Source organism: Hyaena hyaena, unplaced genomic scaffold (assembly GCF_003009895.1).
Source record: "Hyaena hyaena isolate Hyena2069 unplaced genomic scaffold, ASM300989v1 scaffold_100, whole genome shotgun sequence".
Lineage (NCBI taxonomy): Eukaryota > Metazoa > Chordata > Mammalia > Carnivora > Hyaenidae > Hyaena > Hyaena hyaena.
In genome coordinates, this window is record NW_024080732.1 from 1,868,038 (window position 1) to 1,888,374 (window position 20,337).

The 20,337-nt window shown below is 42.3% G+C and overlaps 1 protein-coding gene across 3 annotated transcripts in view; it reads left to right on the forward strand.

Annotated features, from left to right (window-relative positions):
• CSGALNACT1 (chondroitin sulfate N-acetylgalactosaminyltransferase 1) overlaps positions 1 to 20,337 on the forward strand; it is a 336,617-nt gene that overhangs the window by 151,333 nt on the left and 164,947 nt on the right. For 2 of the 3 annotated variants that reach the window (XM_039235638.1, XM_039235636.1), the window contains exon 2: positions 3,464 to 3,557. The gene's annotated coding sequence lies outside the window, so the exon portion shown is untranslated. Of the gene's footprint in view, positions 1 to 3,037; positions 3,116 to 3,463; positions 3,558 to 20,337 lie in introns of those variants that run through there. The other variant, XM_039235637.1, reaches the window with a different exon arrangement.

Sequence of the window (20,337 nt, forward strand, 5' to 3'; positions counted from 1 at the left end):
GGGTCTTTGTCTCAGGGCCAGACTCAATGGTAACTCTTGTGTTCTTAGCCCCCTTAATTATGTAAGTCTTGGATTTGCAAGGCCCATAGGAAGAGCCTTTTGACAATCATCTACAGTGTTTTCATCTGAAGTCTCTTTGGAAAAGGCAGGGACATGCTTTTCCTTATGAGCAATCTGTGTGGGGAATATCGGTCTGATCTGGAATATTGTGAGGCCTGGTCAATACCAGCAGCCTCATTTCCAACATGAGCCAGTAGTAGCAGAAGGAGATACCAGTTTTCGTATCTCATGGCAGGAGCTACGCAAATGCCGCCATTTCCTCGCTGTGACTGTCATCCAGCGAGGCCAGTGTGGCTCCCAGCAGTTCTTCCAGCCACTCTCATGCACGTCTGCATACTCCTGCCTACTTTTTACCATAGCTAAAAGTTGTGAAGCCACATACATGTCTCCATAATCCTTACTCTTTATGCCAAACTATCAAGATCACAGTAGGCATCAGGTGATAGAAGAGGGGACCTCAGACCTGGATACAAATGTTTAGACTGAGGGGTGTTGTGGAGAACTATTTTCTGAATTGAACAAAGCAAGGCAGTTTATCTATATAGCTGCAGTTGCTTTCCTGGATTTAGCTTTTATTTTGAGCACATTCTTATCGTCTGTTTTTTTTGATACTCAGGAAGACTTCTCCAAGAGTGTGTTTTTGTCATTGTGATTTCTTATAAAGGATGAGGGATTCAGGAGATCAGCGGTGGGCTACGTTCTCAAGGCCTCAATGGAAACCTTTGGCATATCTTCCAGGCCACCACTTTAATTCAGTATAAGCCCTTTAAGCCCCATACTCTCTTAGAGAACCACACATGAGGACTAGTATTTGCAGGTAAGACAGTGTTGCATAATAGAAAAAGTAAAGGCTTGCTTTCCCTTTTCTCTTTAGAGCTTTGGCTTTCAAGTCAGAAAAATCCTGGCTTTAGCACGTACTAGTAGGGAGGTGTCTTAACACCTTTGAGCCTCATTTTTCCCATTTGTAAAGTGGGAATATTAACCCACATATCCATAGCATTGTCATAGGGATCGAATGGGTTCCTATGTAATGAACAGTGCGTGGCACATTGTAGGTATACAGTCCGTCCCCTGCCTTTCTTCAAACAGAGGGTGTGTCCAGTTGAACACACCCAACTCTCCCTAACATGCCTTCCGTTTACCTTCAGTAATTTTCCATGATGCTAATTCCCGTTCCAGCCGATCTCTAAGGGAGTCTTGTCAGTGGTTCTGCCTTCCTGTCTCTTTCCTTTTCCATCACTAGCTTGAGATGACTGCTTTCTTGGGGAACATGATTTTTGGAGCTGCTAAGGAGACAGCGTACTTCCTAGAGCCAAGGACTGGAGTTTTAATGAGTTCTTTAGCTAGGAAAAGAGCAGGGCGCTGGGCCATCCTGTGGCTCTTACCCTGCAGTTTGGCATCGCTAGGGCCAGGCACTTAGAAACTAGATGAATGTGGACTACTGTGTGTGGATGAATAACCTGTGAACGTTCCTCTTCAGGTTGCTGGAGAGAGAAGTACAAATTAGATTATTAATGACCGTGTATGGAGGTATGAGCTGACAGTCTATTTAGTTTCTTTATTAAAACAAGAGTGGTTTTGGACGATGTGGATTTTTCCCCTTTTAATTTAGATGGCAGAGAATATTCATTAAGGATATCAATAAAGACCATGTCAGTGATTTAGCCTCCAAAGCTGCCCCCTGCATGCTAAAAGATGGAAAAGAAAATTTAAGTGGTTGAGAATGAGAATGTGAGATTGGAAGCCAAATTATAAACTCATTTCAACTCTTGGCCTGCAGGCTCTGGAATAACATTATTTGTTGTCAAGGATGGAAAACAACTCAGATTCAGGTCCAAGTGATTATTCCACTTTGGCATTGCTGCCGTTCTGCCAACAGCAATTCCATTTGGACATAGATTAATTAGCCAGGCAGGGACGGAAGTGTCGGTTGTGAGAGCAAAGCCAAAAGAGGCAGAGCTGCGGCCCCAAGTCGCAGTGGAGGGCGGGCGCTGGGCCCTGGGAGGGCTGCTCCAGCGCACTTGAACCCTAAACCCACAGTAAACTGGGAAGAGGGTGCGGGCACAGATGGCCTCTGGACTTGTATAGTGATTGACACACCTCACACGGCTATTGACTGTTACTGGCAATGCCTCAGAGAAAACCTTCAAACCTAGGTGAGGGAAGAAGCAAAAATGTGACAGATCTGCCGTAGTCACCAGGAGGCTGTCCCCACGGAGGAAAGACAAGTGGCAGCAGGCTCTAGGGACTTCGCAGTCTCGTCTTTGACCTTGTACAGCCACTCTGGACCTTTTTGATTTTCTGCATGTGAAACGGGAACAGTAATAGTTCTTTTTTTTTTTTTTTCCACTTTTTGCTGTTACTTGAATTAGAAAGACAGATGAGATAAAAATCATGAAAACTCTTGGGAAAGAGGACTCTGCGTTAATTAATTGAAGATAACATTATTACCACTTATTTAACAGGAGGGCGTAGGCCCTTTCCAGAATATTTCCCCTGCTTCTGCTTCCAGAGTGTTTTGCCTGTACCTCTTTTCCATCTGCCTTTATCTCCGTTGACACACGTGTGGCCTCCAGTGGATTTCCTTAAAGGCAGGGGTGGCGTGGGGCGGCCGCAGTACCCCGCCGCCGCGCCGCACCGGCCAGGACCGCGGGGAGGGTGAGAGCGAAGGCGGCGCGCGGCGCGGGAGGCGCGGGAGGCGCGGGCCGGGGTCCCGCGGGGCCGCGCACGGGCCGCAAGGGGCCGGGCCGGGGCCGCGCGCCCCGGAGAGCCGAGGGCTCCCGGCCACCTCTGACCGCTTGGAAGCGTGTGCACACTCTCCGCCCTTCGAGCAAAACTTCAGGAGGATTTGCTGCTTTGTAACATTGCATTTCATGGAACCATTAAAAAAAAAAATAGTGGTGGCGCTGCACGCGGTCCTTGCGGAGGGGGGCAGCACTTTCACTCCTGACCCCAACCTGGAAGCCTGAGTGGTTTCAGTGCGCACGGAGCATCCAAGCTGAGCGGCGAGTTCAGAAGCAGCGCGTGGGCAGCGGGCACGTTTCTTTCTGGCGAGGTTTGCGTTTGGGGGGGAAGGTTCCTTCTCAAGTCAGTGTGACTCTGCTGTGCTTTCACACACGCTTCTACGGAGCTTTCGCCATTTATTTTAAGCCTTACGTGTGTGTGTGTGTGTGTGTGTGTGTGTGTGTGTGTGTGAAATATTTTGTATTTTACCCATTAAAATAGGGAGAGGAAAATACCATCCTTCATTTTGGGGCCCTACTGGGATGAATTGTATTTTACATCTTAAATGATTTAAATTTCTACCATTTTGTAATATCACCTACAGCTGAGACATGGAAAAATCACAGGGTTCACTACTTCTTATTTTTATTTTATCTTATCTTATTTTTTTATGTTCTAGATTCCTTTCCATTTCAAGGAGAGAAGCCAAGGTATTTTTACCCAGAGGAGGAATGATGTAGTTTCACCCTAGCCTTCTTTTCGTATACTTACAGGTAAGTGAGTCTGTTGGTCATAAATTACTTACCAAACGAACTTTGGTATGATTTGAGTTGTATTCAGTATTGTGGTGGTGTTTGAAATGTGTTAAATTTCATTTTACTTTCAATAGTTTGATTAACAAGAAATTATTAAGATATGAATACTTTTTCAAAGTAATTTAGTTATTTGGCTGCCTTGAATCTTTTTGTTCACTTTGTAAAGACTGAATCTACAATTAATGTTACCAACTTCCTTAGAATTTATCTCTTCTCACAGTGGCAAATGACTTAGGCCAATATTGTAGCACTACATAATTCTTCTTAAAAAAAATTCACTTGAATAGGAACATTTGTTCTCCTTTAGGAAGTTGTGACAGAGTATTAAGCTTTCTCAGATATTTAGCCTGTAATCAAATGGGCACTGTAATTTTGACCATGCTACGGAATCTTTATTTAGACAAAATGGTTTAGGAAATTGAAGAACAATCTTGCTCTCTAACTTATAACAGCTTAGGGTATAGTTCCTAGAAGTTTGGAGACTAGAACCCTGATGGATTAAATGGTTGGTTTTAGTCTGGGGACAAATGTAAAGGTCTGGAATGTTGTTTTAGTTCTGCTCTTATAACCAGTGATTTTGAGTGTCTCTGCGATAAGATATTTTATTACATTTGGCAAGACTAAACTTTAAAAAAAGCAAGAACCTTAGGGACATCATTAATGCTGAAATGCAACAGCCTGAAGTCTGAAGTTGTATACAAACCTTTTGTAGTTTTCTTTAGAAATGGCTCAATAGCCTTAAAAGTAAAAATAGTAAGCTATGCTCAGCATATACAGATATTCAAGAAGTTCCTCTCATCTCCCCTGTTCATTTAACAAATTTCTGTAGAGGTTTTGTTCAGGATTTGTAACATTGATTAAAATGAAAGAATGGAAGTCAAAACACTTGATTTGATTTTGCATTAATGACCTGCTTTGTACTAAAACAATAGAGTATGTGGATTGTAAAAGGGATCGTATCTGATTTACTAACAATAGAAAAATAAAAACAAGCTTGGGCAAAAGTTAATAATACAAACAAAAATAATCAAAGAATAATTCTTCGCAAATTCTTTTCTGCATACAAAGTCAAGTGGCTAAGAGGCCCAAGTGATTCAGGGCCAATGAGAGATACATGAAATTATTCTTATCTTTGGTCTTGTGATGTTTAATGTTTGTTTTAGAAGTTTATTTATGTATTTTGAGGGGGAGAGAGAGCGAAAGTGTGTGTGCAGACACACAAGTGGGGGAGGGGCAGAGAGAGGGGGAGAGAATCCCAGGCAAGCTCCACACTCAGTGCAGAGGTTGACACAGGGCTCGATCTCATGAACTGTGAGATCATCACCTGAGTCGACGCTTAACTGACTGACTCCACCCAGGTACCCCTTGATTTTTTTTTTTAATGTTTTTATTTATTTCTGAGAGAGAGAGAGAAACAGCATGAACAAGGGAAGGTCAGAGAGAGAGGGAGACACAGAATCTGAAGACAGGCTCTAGGCTCTGAGCTAGCTGTCAGCACAGAGCCCAACCCAGGGCTCGAACCCACGAACCGTGAGATCATGACCTGAGCCGAAGTCGGACGCTTAACCAACTGAGCCACCCAGGCGCCCCCCCCCCCCATGATATTTAATGCTTTTGAGGATGATTTGGATGATGTAGAAGAAAACAGTGTCCATAAAACACCATGTAAACCCTTCTTATTAAACCGTGAGATAATAGTAGGAAAGAGTCAATGTAAACTTCACAAAATAGAGAAGCAGTGTAAAGCTGATTAAGGTCTGCTTGGGCAAATGTGAAGTTAGAGGATGTCTGTGCTCTAATATGAAGCTATGAGAGGAGCGAGACAGGGAGAATGCTTGTGTGGCCAGAGGGCAGAGTTGTGGCCTGAGCTGGGTTTTGGTGGTGGTCACAGTGCTCTGGATCCCTGCTCAGATCCCTGCTCCGGGAGCTGAGGCTGAAAGCTGGCCTTCCAGGAACTGCTCCTAACAGACTGAGGCTTTTGTAGACACAGAGACGTGAATGTCCTTCAGCAGTCGACCTTCCCCAGACCTGCAAGAAACAAACATGTAATTTGGGAAAAGAGTGATTGGGTTGTGTTCTCCCTCTGGCCTGCAGACAGGCCACACCAGTGCCTGGTGACCATGGAGCCCACGCAAGGACAGTGGGCTGTTTGATTCAGATATTTAATAGCATTAGGCCGTAAGAAGTTTGCAATAAGGATGTGCTGGTGTTGTAACCATGTCCTTCACAGAGTCTGTTGCCCCACCATCCCTTCTCAGTCAATTGTTGCCCACCATGTTTTCACCTCACTCTGTGCCCTGTTGATATGTTTCCTGTCCCCCCCCCCCCCCAGAGGTATATCCATGTTGGCACACAGGCTAATTCCTGAGAAGGGGAAGGTGTGCCGCTGTCTCCAGGTGCTCCCGGCACGCATTCTCTGCCTCCACTTTCTGCTCCTCCTCTGCCTGTCCATCCCCCACTCACTGTGAGTGCTGGAAGCTGTGTTGGGCTTCACACTCTTCTTTCTACCTGCGGTTCTTCCTTCCTAACTTCCTTCCTTCCTTCCTTCCTTCCTTCCTTCCTTCCTTCCTTCCTTCCTTCCTTCCTTCCTTCCTTCCTTTATCGGCAGAGAGACCCAGGGGGGAGGGACATGGGGACAGAGAGAGAGAGAGAAAGAGAGGGAATCCCAAGTAGGCTCTGCACTCTCAGCATGGAGCCTGATGCGGGGCTCAAACCCATGAACTGTGAGATCATGACCTGAGCCAAAACCAAGAGTTGGACGCTCAGTGGACTGAGCCACCCAGGCACCCCTCTGCCTGCAATACTTTTGACCTTGCCATCCCCCCTGGGAACTTTTCTCACCCTTCAGCAGCAACTCCTACAGTGGGCCTTCCTATACAGGAATCCCCAGCACTCACTAAGAGCTCCTATGAGGCCCTGAAGACGAGAGTGGAAGGATGAGTGAGTGAATGGAAGAGTGAAGAAAGGGATGTCCTTGACCGGAGGGCAACCTCTCTGGCTCCCGAACCCCTCACCCGGGCTTCTGCACCGGCGCATGTCACTGCGTTATTGCTACCGTTTGCACTAGGTCTTTTGGACTCCTCTCTGAGCAGACCACAGGCCTTTCTGTTCTCATTTTGGTGGTCGGTTAGTTCTTTGGGGAGTGTCTGGGGAATAGAAACTCTCTTTGTGTAGACAAAGAACCTCATAGGTCTTCAGTTCTGGGAGCCCACGAAATGTGATTACCAGATAGCATAAAATGGTAGCTGCTTCAGTCTTTACTGGGAATGAAGCAGGTATTATAAGTAAATACTAATATAAAACTATAATATAGTAACTTGGTACATTGCTCATGTTTGAAAAACCAGAGAATTAAGCAGAGAAGTTTGTATTTTATGAATTTTTGGAAATCTTTTCAACTTTTAAAATATTTCCATTTAATGGAATGAAGTGTGACACAGAGTCAGTAAGCTTTTAATGACTGTCAGCTGTTGCTGCTACAATTTTAATTTATACTCCTGAGCCACAGTTTGTTTTCAGCAGACGAAGCTACTCCAGGCAAGCAAGGGCCAGGAGATTCACATTGGCACCACAATGGGTATCCAGTGATGCATGCCTTCTAGTGAGTTTTCATTTCTTTCTATTGATTGACACTTAATTAGACCTTGTTTTTTGTCTTTTCTATTCTCTTTTGGGGCTCTGCTCATTGAGATTCCCTTTTCATTGAGTTAGTTTCTCTCTTCGAAGCCTGTGCTTCAGCCTCTCACAATTCCCGTCTGGTTCGGCCATCTGCAGTGCCTTCTTCCTCTGTGCCCATCTGACTCCCTTCCTTCTCTAGGACTCAGCTCTGGGGAGGGAGCACGTGGGCCATTGTGCCTCTCTATCACCTCCTTTCCCCCGCTGTTTACAGCTGTATACCAGCTAGATGTCTGTCCCATGGCCACAGTGTCCTCACAGGAGGCCCAGTCTCTGCATTTTTGGCATCTAGCATGTGTTTGTTCTTACTCATATTCACAAACAAATGTTTGGATGAATTCCTGGTATCAAAAACCCTCATCAGAACCTACCAGCGTCAGGATTTTAATTTGCTGAGTGCATCATGGTATACCTATTTTTCCTTTACCACCGTCTTTTGTTTTACCGTTTTTATTTTCTGTGCTACCATGGAGGTTGGGTGGTGAGGGATTTGAACCCAGGTGTTCTGACCCCAGCCCCAGTGCCTACTTAGTTAAATTGTTTAAAAAGTAAGTCAGAAGATGCCAATAAACTAAGTATGGTCCCCTCTTGCAAAAAAAAAAAAAAAAAAAAATCAGAGAAGGTTGGATGCAGCCCCACATACCCATTCACAGACAGGTGGATAAATAAGGTGTGGAATATATGCACACGACGGAATAGCATTCAGCCCTAAAAAGGAAAGAAGTTCGGACACGTGCTGCAACACGGGTGAACTGTGAGGACATGATGGGAAGTGAAATAAGCCAGTTACCAAAAAAAAAGAAAGACAAAATATTGTATGAATCAACTTATCTGGAGTTTTTAAATTCATAGAGACAGAAAGAGGAATGGTGGCTGCCAGAGTCGGGGTGAGAGACAGGGGAGAAAGTCGTGTTGTCTAATTTAATTGGTACAGTTTCAGTTTTGCAAGATGAAAACTTCTGGGGATTGGTTGAGCAACAATGTAAATGTATTAAATACTCCTGAACTGTATACTTAAATATCACTGAGACGGCAAATTTTATGCATATTTTACCAAAATTAAAAATAACAAAAAGTCAAAGACCTTGCTTTTAAAAAAGACAATTAATCATTTAAAAGTAAAAAAAAAAATTGAAAGGAATTTCTTTGGGGACTTTTCCTTCCTTAAGCTTTATTTTTCTTTTGGTCAGATCTTTAAATCACTTTTTATTTAAAAATGTATTCTATAATAAAAGAAACTGGATTTACCTTGATAAGACCTTTGGGATTTACTTTTAGACCCTGTTATTCCTTTTATTATTTTTGCGAATATTTGCAGTTAAAATCTGATTCAAAATTACCTACGTCCTCACCTGTTTTTCTTCAGTAAAGATAATAGGATCTTATTGCTCATCCAGAAATACTTGTGTGACATGTAAAAAAAAATTACTTTTATGATTAAGGGAAGAAATATTTGTTCTGTCATGAGCAGAGGGCATGACAGACTCCAGGCTTTCATTTGATTGCTCGTAAGGAGCCAGCTACTTCAGTCTATTTTTTTTTTTTTTCCATCACACTAATGGACCTTTTATGTGGAAAATCATGACTCTAAAACTGTAAATAGCATTCTGGTGCTTGAAAGAGCCCAATTTCAAAATGTTCAGCTGACACCTAGGAAGCAGTACCTTCAGTACTGGGAAGGTTCTGACCCAGTGTGTAATATCTTTCCCGAAGAATAGAAAATGAAACTTGAATCTCATCAGCCTGAGAACATGTTTGTTGAGAAGGGAAGGCAAGAGTCTGATGGGGCCATGTGTAGGGGTTTGAGGGAAAGGGCGGGGTATAGAAATTAGAGGTGAAGGTGGGTGAAAGAAAGAATTATAACCTTCTGGAAACTTCTAGCTCAGGTGTTAGTTTTTTTTTTTTAAAGTTTTTATTTATTTATTTTGAGAGAGAGAGAGAGAGAACACGAGCAGGGGAGAAGGGTAGAGAGAGAAGGAGTAAGAGAATTCCAAACAGGCTCACTGTGGAGCCTGATGTGGGGCTCGATCCCATGACTGTGCAATTGTGACCTGAGCTGAAGTCAAGAGTCAGTCGCTTAACTGAGTGAGTGCCCCAAAGATTTTTAACATTACAGACACGATTCTATGATCAGAGCCACCAGAAAACACTGAATTCATCTCTACTATTAGGAAGCCATCTAATCCAAGTTGACACTTAAAATTTTTTTCTAAAGCTCTTTAAACATATGTGGTAATTAGAAGTATTAATATTTACAGTTAAATCTTTTAATGAAGAGTTGCATTATTTTCAACTCAACAAACATAAGAGCCTCACTACAAGTTAGACTTTAAATACACTTTGTGGTTATGAAGTGTCAATTCTTGGGTTGGAATCCAGTGTCTGCTGAAGATGTCAGTCCTCTGCAGGAAAAATGAGAAAAGTAAGGGGTGATGTTTTCAAAGAGCTAATACTCACTCTAAAGGATAATCTTTACTTTGAGGCTCTGGTCTTTTTTCTTATGTATTAATATTTAAAATATCTATTCTTTTAGAATATAATGATAATTAATATTTAAAATTCTATTTGACAAATTAAAATATTGGATATTATTTAGGATTCTTGGTTGCAAGAAACAGGAAAGACATGTATTGGAAGAATGTCCCAGAATTGATAGAGGAATCAAAATCTCATGTATAAGAAAAATATGCAGCCAGGGCTAATTGTATCATTAGGTGTGTTTTTCTTTTTTAAGTTTATTTATTTACTGAGAGAGAGAGAGAGAGAGAGGGAGATAGAGAACAAGTGGGGTAGGGGCAGAGAGAGAGAGGAGAGGGAGAGAATCCCAAGCAGGCTCCACACCATCAGCACGGAGCCTGACTCAGGGCTCGAACTCACAAACTGTGAGATCATGACCTGAGCGGAAATCAGGAGTCAGACGCTTAACTGATTGAGCCCCTTAGGCACCCTTAAATGTGTTTTCTAAGTTTATAGAACATATGAATAGCCACCTAATCCAGAGCCTGTGGGATATTTGCCAAGGAACAGAGATCTTGATAGAGGAGGAAAAAGGATTAAATTAAAATTAAATTAAGTGCCATCATATGATTTACATTTGACTTTTAGGAGATGTTTTTGCAGCCAAGTGAAATATAACACTTACCTATAGCCTTGGAAAATTGTCCTAATTTGAATCCTGACCTAAAGTGGGAACAGAGGCTGTACCGGGTGTGGATTAGCTGGCCGCGTGAGGGTCAGGTGTGTGGTTCTTGTGTTACATCATCACCTAACTCTTCTCCTGAAGTCGTTGTTGTGGTCTCAGTGTTATTGTTCGTTTCACTGTAATTTGATACATGGCATCTTAACTATTATTTTTAGTACTTTGAAAGCCAGATTATGGACATCACTGTGACCTGACCTCTCTCCATTGTTTGATGCTTTGACCACTGTCCTTGAAACTCTTGCTTCCCTTGGCTTATATAACGTAAAAATACGCGCTTACAGTTTTTCCCCTTCCTTTCTGGTTGTTCCTGCATAGTCCCTTCCTGTCGCCTATATATTGATGTCCCCATGCATTCTGTACACCTCATAGTCTGTACCTCTGTATAGTTTCTTCTGGGCTACATGGTGAACTTCCATCCATTTACTGCTTATTTCCAGCTTTGTTCCCCCGGCTCACACTGCTCTTCTGTGCCGCAGACTCCTTGCCATTCCCACCGCATACCCAGCCCCAGGGCCCTCCACTTCTTGTCCCCAGCTGAGCTGATTCAGTTAGAACCAGGTGGTGAGGATCTTGTTTCCTGCCTCTCCCCAGCTAGGTTCTACACTATACAATTCAACACTTTTCTAACTTGTCCCCAGTATAAACCAACATGAGTAATAAATAACTACCAAGTTGTGGATGAAAATGAGACTCTGCACATATCACTGAATTTCTTGGAATAAAGTTGCCAGGTGAATTCACATTCTCAGCAATACTGCAAACATGTCTGTACCTCCTTCCAAAAAGATGATGCTGTAGAAGCCCTGTATGCTGCTGTTCTAGGAGCTAGGAGCAAGGGCATGAATACCTCTACATTGCAGGCGAGATCCTTAGAAGGTAAGTGCTGTCCAACCTTGGGTCAGATAATGCCACAGTTATCAAGGGGCATGGCTTTCTTCTCTGTGTCTTGCCTCTTGGAAGTCAAAATTTTAAACTCTCAACACAAACAGTAGACTTCCAGCTATCATTTGTTTCATACCTGTATTACATTTGTGACTAGCATTTCAAATATGCAGCAACAAAAAGCCATAGGCAGGTACTCCACTGGTGATAACAAAGATATTAATAACATAATACTACCCTCACTATTTCTTCTAGACAGTGAGAACTTATCACAGACATTATTATTATTTCTATTAGATTATTATTTGACCCCGAGTAATATGAAAATAAAGTTCATCTAAGCACACTTAAAAAAATCCAGTAACCTCTGTCCTTCCAGAATATTACCTAAGTATAAATACTACCCATACACATTGCTATTGCCTCTAGTACCCCAGTGCACTCAGTCAGCAAATTTGCTGAGTGTCTCCTATGCACTAGGCAGTATTCTAGGGGTTGGAAATACAGAAGTGAACAAGAGATAAGACCCTCTGCCCTCATGAAGTTTTTATTCTGGATCTAGGAGTTCAGATATTTAGCAAGATAACTGTATTTCAACATTTCCATTTTCTTCCAAGGTTTATTCACTATTATAAATCCTATCTCCTTTAAAAAATTTTTTAAAATATTTTATTTATTTATTAAAAATTATTTTTTAATGTTTTATTTATTTCTGAGACAGAGAGAGAAGCAGCGTGAGCAGGGGAGGGAGGATGCTAGGGAGGGAGGAGCTAGATGTCAGCACAGAGCCCGATGCGGGGCTCGAACTCACGAACCGTGAGATCATGACCTGAGCCCAAGTTGGACGCTTAACTGACTGAGCCACCCAGGTGCCCCAATGTGTTATTTATTTTTGAGAGAGAGAGAGAGAGAGAGAGCGCGAGTGAGCGTACGGGGTGGGGTGGCGGAAGGGTTGAGGGGGCAGGGAGGCAGACACACACACACACACACACACACACACACACACACGCAGAATCTGAAACAGGATCCAGGCTTCGAGCCATCAGCACAGAGCCTGACACGGGGCTCAAACCCAGGCACAACAAGATCATGACCTAGGCTGAAGTCGGACGCCCAACCAACTGAGCCGCTCAGGCACCCCTCCTATCTCCTTTTGATCACAAAAGTCTTGGTTTGTTAGAGCTGAAAGAAGTGATTTCAGCTGCTCTATGCATGGCATGAATTCTGGGCAGGGGCCAGTCCTAGATCATAGTTGTACTTGACCATTTGACCTTGAATGATTTCTTTACATCTCTGAGTTTCAGCTTCCTCACCTGTTAAACAAGGACTGGATTTAAATCTGATTCAAGAACAGTAGTTGACAGGTGTTTGGAAATGTTTGAAGAGGTATTTTGGTTGACACAGTGACTGAGTGGGCCCAGGAATGCTGAGTAACTTTCATGTCACAGGACAACCTAGCCCAGGCCACAGAGCTTATGAGAGCTGAGCTGGGAGCAGGACCAGAGATCTTTTCAGGACCCCGTGACATTCCATTTTTTTCAGACTTGTCTAGGGTGAAGTGCTACCTCATTTCTCTTCATGTGGAATAGGCTGGGTAAAGCAGTGGACATGCCTTTGAGGGCAAAGCTGACTGCCAAGATCTTCTACTCTGAAGTCCTCAGACTGGGTAGAACAGGGAGCTTCTAGTTATCATTCTAAAGCTGTGTAGATTTTCAGAATATCCCCTGATTTTTATCAGGAAAGTCTTTTCAGAGCTGCAGCTCAAATATATAAAGTTATGTCAATTAGAGTTAATCTCTACTAGAATCTAGTTAATTTGTGTAGCATTGTTATCTTGTTATACAAAGATACAAACCTTATTACAACACTGGTTTTGAGGAGATTTATGGCATCCAAAGCCCAAAGTGAATAATGCCAAAATATTTTACAAGCAAATCATTAATTACTCTGTAGAAAATAATCAGCTTGTGGGGAGAATAGTATGTAAACCAAACCAAAAAGGTTATGTAAGGAAATCTTACCAAATAAACAGGGTAGTTAAATAGGTCTTCTTTTTTCGCTGGTAAGCAGAGTGTAATGCAATACTGTCCAAGAGGTAGAAGCCAGGCCTCTCTAGCTGAGAACTATCATAAATGAAAGCAAGGATTTTCATCTTTTGCCAATTAGGTTGATATGTCATCTCTGCCTCCTGTTGGTGTCTGGTGAAATTATAATCTTTCTCCTTATGGTTATTGAACCCTCACCTTGCCCTTATGTCATATATTTGGTTGGCCGAATGCTAGAGAAGGATTATAAAATATCCTACAAGGAGTAGTTTACCTTTATAAGTGGTTCCCAAAGTGTGTGCCAAGGTACTCCAGGGCACCAAAGGGAATCCCCAGTTATGCTTTGAAATATTTTGAATTTTCAAGTAAAGTCTGCTGGACATCTCTTGGCCGTCCTGCAAACTGCTAGCTCAAAGTAGTTCACACTTTCAACATTAGATTGAGCTATGCTCCTTTTGACGATACTGCATTTTCAGCAGTTACTGTGATAAAAAGTAATCGCTACACAAAATAAGGTGGTGGTATCTAATCTGATTCCCAGTTTACAAAACTGTGCAGTGCCCACGAGATGCACATCTCCCGTTATTAAGTAATTGTGGTTAAGAATGTGATAAAACTGCTATTTTTCTTTCAGTTTATTGTATTCTCAAACAGCTGCTAAGTTATTGGGATATAAATACTCATAAGCTAGTAGAACCTAACCGATTAATGAAAAAAAAAAGCGATTAGCCATTTAAGTCAAGGGGTGTTAGAAAAATCAATGAGACATGAATGGCACCCTGAACTAAGAAAGTTAAACCTTGGACCTCAGCACCTTGGTCAATCTCCAGATAGGGCAGAGAATAGGAAAGTTTCTTTATCAAAGAGTAGGTATCTGGAAAAAGAGATCTGCTCTTGGGCCACCTCCTGGAGCAGTCACAGAGGTGGCCACAGCTGCAATGGCCCCGGTAGAGGGTCCAGGACCTCCAGGTGGTCTGCTCCCCACTTGGTGTGGCCACCTCTGTTTCTGGAGAGTTCAAATAGGGAGGGAAGAATGACTAATATGTCTATTGAACACAGCCTAAGGCCAAAGATATATTATCATATTGCCTGCATTTTTTTAAATTAGGAACTTAGGAGTGTGGGCACTTCTGAATAATTCACGCTGCTACAGAATATAAGCATTTTATAGAAAATCAGTGACAGTTACTACAGTTCTGTTTCAGGCCTTAAATTCATCAGTCTATCCAAGTGAGGCTAACCATAAAATAAAGATCAGATGGGAGCCTCAGAATGAGCCAGACATCTTGATTGTAAAAAATCTAAGAATGTTAATTTCATTAGGGGCAAATACTGACTGATAAGTATCAAAACACAGGGATAAAAGTTAGAAGTGTTTAGAGTAGCATCCTAGGTGAGGAAAAGCAGGGGAATAGAAACTTCATCACCTGGTTCTAAACTAATCTCTGGGCAGAGACCGTTTTCAGTGGTTACCCTTCCTTATACTCCAGCCCGGAGGGCAGGAATGCAAACAGCTTTTGAAAGGAGTATTTTTGTCAGACTGTCCTTTTAGGAAACCTCTAGAGACAGTTAATGGAGGACAATGGCATTAGTCCAGCACTTCCCAAGTGTTAGTTACCCAGACACTAGTGCTATGGGATGCTTTTCCAAAGGAAAGTTTTTGGTGACCAGATAAGCTTGGAAAATGAACTCCTTTCTCATAGGGTACAGTGCACCTTGACCTATTAAAGGTTCTGGGAGTTCTAAAATAAAGACCAATGTTTAATGTGACTTCCTGGTTCCCGGCTTTCTTCTCCACAGAACCCTTTCCCAGCATGATATTTCTTAACCTTTTTAAGAATAGTGTCCCACTAACCAGCCTTTGAGAGGCACTGTTCTCACCTCCTCCTCCCCCCCCCCCCATGGAAACCTGATTCCGAGTTAGATTTGCATCTCACTAACTGTCACAAATGAAGCATTTCCCAACCTTCGACCTGGAGCTGAGAAGAGATACAGATGTCCCAGCCCATCCCTGGAGTTTCTGATTCTGTGTGTCAGAGCTGGTGCTGGTTACCTGTGTTTCTGAGAAGCTCTGCAGGTGATCTTGGATTTTTTAGAGGTTGAGAGTCTCTCTAGTTGGAAGAACTTTGTAAGTTCCGGTTCTTTTCACTAAAGCTGCAGTAGGTGTCTCCACAAGACTTTTTGATGTTGGGTGTGTTTCCTAAAGGGAATTGATTTTATGTTGAAAGAAAACCCAAGTGCTGCTGTGGCTCGGAAGTAGCCTCTGGGCCACTCCCTGCTGTCGCGTGCCTGGGTGTTGGTGCAGCTCCAACCCAGATGTGCTCCTGGAGGCTGTGGGGACGAGGTGTAGGGAAGTGTTCCTGAGCTCCTCCTCAAGCGGGGTGCTGTTCAGACAGCAACTCTGCTTTGTGGCAAAGCTGATAATTTGTTAATGTAGAGGTTGATCTCATGTTCTCCTGGAGAAAGGTTCCCTGTTACAGATCTTCTCATCTTACATCTCATGGCCTAGCAGTCTCTAGAATCTCTGTTCTTCCCCATGATACCGCGAGAAATAAGACAGGAAACAGCTCAGTAAGACTAGTGGGTTCTTATGGTAACCAGTCAGGGAATTCACACAGGGATAGCGGAGTGGTGTGGTATAGCCGCAGGCTTCTCGAGCACATTTTTCCACTAAAGAGAACGAAAGGGCCTGGGGGAGAATATACACTGCTGGTACCAAGTCAGAACCTGCTGGGTCTTCCTACTCCGAAGGTGGTGTGGGAAAAGCCCCATAACTACATGTTTAATCAGAAGCGGGAGAATCAAGCTTCTCACGTGGTGTATGAGGCACTTTGATGAGGTCCCTTTGTGCTTCACCTTCTCAGTCACATGTGGTCCTTAGCCTTGCCACAGAAATTATGCCAATAGTTACCAGGGAGTATAAACTCACATGGAAAGCAGCACCTTTCCTGTTATATTATGGTAGCGGGGAGAGCTCTTACCAGTCTGTGTTCTCTCTTTATAATGGTCTAGAGTGATTCGCCTAAGGGTAGGCCAGAAGAAATGGACACCAGTTTCTGCAGTGTTCTGAGCAGCATGTAGTCTATTTTACATATATAATTCCCTCATTTATTCCCTACAATAGCCTTTGGAAGTACTTCTTATTAGTTCTTTAGTTCTTTAAATAAAGTTGAGACACAAAGGCTCAGAGAGATTAAATAAGTTATCTGAGGCTGCAGAGCTAGGGAATGAGGAGGATAGAATCCAGATCTATTGATTCTAAAATCCACTTTGATGGCCCCCCAGCCCCATCCCACTGTCTGTTGGAAGTGGTGCCATCATACTTGCTCCTGAATATCTTCTTTGCATTGAACTTGATAACAGGCTCTTAAAAAAGAAAACAGAGATGCCTTGGAATGCTTTATTCCTTGTTACGTATTGCCACAGCCATGGAACTGAGACTGCATCCTGTCACCAATCATTCTGGGACAGACTATGACAGAAAAGAATGTGGTAGCAGAAGATTCATTCATTTTTCTCTGTGTTTATTTAGATTTTACTTCTTTTGATTTTATAAATAGTTGGTTTTTTAATAAGCACCTAATAGTGTTCACTGGCAGTATGTTTTATGTCCAAAATTTAGTGGCATTAGCTAGAATTTTATAATGGCATAAAAATTTCCTGGAGGAAATAGAATATCACCATGGGATATATAGCTAACATTACTAAAATAAATATTAATCCAAGGTTAACGGTTAGTCTAAACTTTTTCTTAATTCACAGTCCAAGCTAAGCCTTACTTTGTCAGAAAAATACTTTATTTCAGCTCAGTTTGAAATTCTAATGTGAAAATCACCATAGACTTACAAAAACTCAGCACGAGTAATATTAACGGTCTCCATAACTTAATTACAGAATACCCAATACCATTGCCCGGTAGACACATGACCATAAACTTCCAGGTTTAGGGATCACACATTTCTCAGATGTTAGCTTTGGATGGCGATCATTTAATTTGACTCCTACGTTCTACAGCTGAAACAAATACCAAGGTGAGTGATCTTATCAAAAGTCATACAGCTGGTGGGTGGCACACAAGGCTTCTTATTTTGTTACCAGAGACAGTATTGCCTCTAACTAGAAGGAAAGTTTTTAAGAAACACTTCAACCAAACCTATTAATGTAGCAGACTATTGGCCCAGTTTGTGCTTCTTATGGGTCATTTAATCATAACTAAGCACTATAAACATACCCCAAAACCTGTGGGCTACAGAGAGTGACAGTTGTCTGTATTGGGCCTCATTGGTTTGAAGTTCATCAGATCCAGGGTAAGAGCAGGTGGCCACCAGAATTTGGCAGCCTTTGGAATTTTATTCCAGTCGCTCAGTTACTGCAGAGCAATCATTGGTTCTTTGTTGGCAGTTTCAAACTTGAGTGTGGAGCGTGTATGGCTTGTCTAGTACAGGGTAGCAGGAAGGTGACTGGAGAGTTGAAATAAGCTGAAACCGAATGCCTGCAAGTGAACATAATCCCAAGCAAGCCCTGTAATCAAAGTAATTGGATGTATAGTGATTGATAATTTTAGTGAAAGCTGAATGCCGTTCTCTGCTATTATGTTGTTCTGAATCACACTTGCTTATTATTATCAGAAAGGACTGAAACATTCGGCAGCCTGATTAGTTTTGGGAAAAGGTCACTTAGGTTGGAATCAAATCATCTTACTTTTATTACAATGTCAGAGGCTGGTATGATACTGTATATACTCCATGGTTTTGCACTGGGCTTAGTGTAAACTCAGAATTCTTTCTCCGGAGTATATGTGTTTTTGTCCGTGTCTGCCGGCCATGATCTAATCTGGCTATTGATCCACTCTGGTCACAAGGACTTCCAGCTGAGTAACCTTTTGAGGCATCTCACCAACATACCTCTTAGAATGGCTGCCGTTCTCTAGAGTGAATTTAGGAGTTTAGACTCTTCCTGCTACAAAAGATAGAAACTCAGCTCATACTGGCTCAAGCAAAAAAGGGTCCAGGGGCCGCTGGCTTCTGGGATTCCTTGATTCAGGAATTAGATCTCTTGGCTCTACTCTTTGTGTTGGCTTCATTTTTAGGTAGCGAAGAAAGGCTACAGCATCTCTGGATGTAATCAACAGTCATCTGTTGATGGACACTCAGCTTGCTTCTGTATCTTGGCTATTAAAATTATACTGCAATAAACATGGAGGTGCTTAGATCTTTTCGAATTAGTGTTTTAATTTTCTTTGGGTAAATACCCAGAAGTGGAATTACTGGGTGGTATGGTATTTCTTTTTTTTTTTTTTTTGAGGAACCACCATAATGGTTTCCAGAATGCTGCCCCAATTTATAATCCCAGCAGCAGTGCATGAGGGTTCTCTTTTCCTTCTCTCTCAATCTTTCTGGCAAATGCCAACACCAGCTTTCGTCAGCTTTGATTGGGTCACGTGTCCATCTCTGAACCAGGGGAATGAATTACTCAACTGGCCAGTTCTTGGTCATGTGTATCACTCCTGAAGACGGACGATTTCTTTTACACATGAGCTAGAGAAAAGGTTGGTTTTAGTAGATACTCTCAGGCTCTTTAAATGAAAATGTCAGGACGTTGAGGGGAATTGAGCGAAAGGGGCTCTTTTCCTCAACATGTGCATCATATTGTTGCTAATGTGCATTACAGGTTTTGAAAGGTCTGAGAGTCAGTCTTTCAATAGAAGTATTGATTTTTTTCCCCCCAACATTTCTTCTTTTGGTTTCTCTAAGCCATATGTGAAAACTTTAATCATGTTCCTCTATTCTATCATTCACCAGGACAGTATCTAAAATCCCAATAAATGGGGACATATAGTCAACTGTAATGCCTGGTTACAGCCATGGCCTTCTTGAGGAAGGGCTAGGTGACTGGACACTTTTGTTTTTGAGCCTGTTTTTTTCTGTCCCAGCATTTTCAGGACTCATTTGGGTAAGAGAGATAGCTCAAACCATGCCTGGGCTGGTAGATAATTATGACAAAATTATTTTGAAACTTTTGCATCTGATTTATTTTTCTGGTAAAAACTAAGACAAATAATTTTCTCAGTTGTTGGAAAAATCAGAATAAAGTTCTGTGTCCTTTGAAATGATGGTGAGCTCACCATTCTTAAGTATGTACCATAGCCGTTTTCTGTCTGTTAGAGATCAGTCCCATGACAATAACTCATATTTATTCTCTGCTTTATGGACCTTGGGATCCTGGAAAGTGAAATTATGAGTGTATTAGCATACTGTTGATACTCAGTAGCTGGTGTATTTTCTCTGTTTTCTCAATTAGAGAAGCATCAGACTTCAATAAAAATCTTTTCTCTTTATATACTGACAGGTTTTTAAGTCTGGAGACAAAAAAAAAAAAAAAGATACAAAAGAATGTGTATGCCACCATTGATCTCTTGCAGAATTCTGCCCCGAGTTAATAAAAAAAAAATCTATCTTCAGGACTGCTAGGAGGCATTGTCTGAACTTTTGTCCTTAGTTTCACCTGGTAGCAAAATGGGTGAGAGAGGCTATCAGACTTTCATAGGATGATATTGAAGCTCGGAGTCAGGCCTCTACCTGCCAGTTAGATGCGTGCCCCGTCCCCCTACCCCCACCCCCCCATCTCACCCCAGGCCTGCATGCTCCTAAGACTTCGTCTTTATATTTGGTCCTCAGCAGGTTTGCTTCACTGGCTTCGGCATGTTTGCTTTATATATCCCCTAATTGTGGTTCTCGCAGCTTCTTGGCTCTGGGGCTCGAGAGCTTGAATCAGTTTCAGCAAACTCCTGGTGGACTGTCTTTGTGGCTGCTGCTGCTTCCTCCTCTTCTCCTTTTGGGGTTCCACTCACGTTATGTCCGCACTTTCATCTGTGCTTCCTGTGCCACCTAAGCTCTTTTCTGCGTTTTCAGGTCTGTTTTTCCCTCTCTGCTTC